Source organism: Eimeria mitis, genomic scaffold (assembly GCF_000499745.2).
Source record: "Eimeria mitis Houghton genomic scaffold, Emh_scaff731, whole genome shotgun sequence".
NCBI classification, from domain to species: Eukaryota; Apicomplexa; class Conoidasida; order Eucoccidiorida; family Eimeriidae; genus Eimeria; species Eimeria mitis.
Window position 1 is genome coordinate 4,755 of NW_013575338.1, and position 585 is coordinate 5,339.

Genomic DNA, 585 nt, shown 5'->3' on the forward strand with positions numbered 1-585 from the left:
ACTGAATGACACTCTAGGGTTATCACCTCACAGCTCATCAAGAAGCATGTATGTGTCGCCAGGCGAGTTGTGTGTGCCCGTCGGTCACGACAGGCCACCGCCCAACAATGCAGCGGTTTTCAGCGGGTCCGGGAAGGACACAATTGCTGAGCACTGCTTCCGCTGTATTTTCAGCTGCCATATTTTTTGCCTACGTTCTGCGGCCTCTGGCAGCAGGATGTGGCTGGTGGCATGGAACATGCACAGACAGACTTGACCAGCAAGTATAACGTACCTTCCCTTGTTGAATTGTTCCATGTTCGCCCACACACTGAGTGCTACGTCTTCAGTAACTCTCTTTGCCTTACAGATATACTGCCGTCATGCGCAAACATATATTTAGGAGTCCGGGTCCGCAGATAGAGGAGCAAGCAGGGCAAACAAGTGCTACGACTCGGCCAAGGCTAAGTTTGTGGAGAGAGATGATGAAATGTTCAGGATATGTCAGCAGCGTGGGAATATACCCGCCCGTTTGTAGAATGGCGTGACCCCACTTGGTACATGGGTGTCTATTTGCGTGGCGGTTGTCTGCTGTGGGCTAAACAA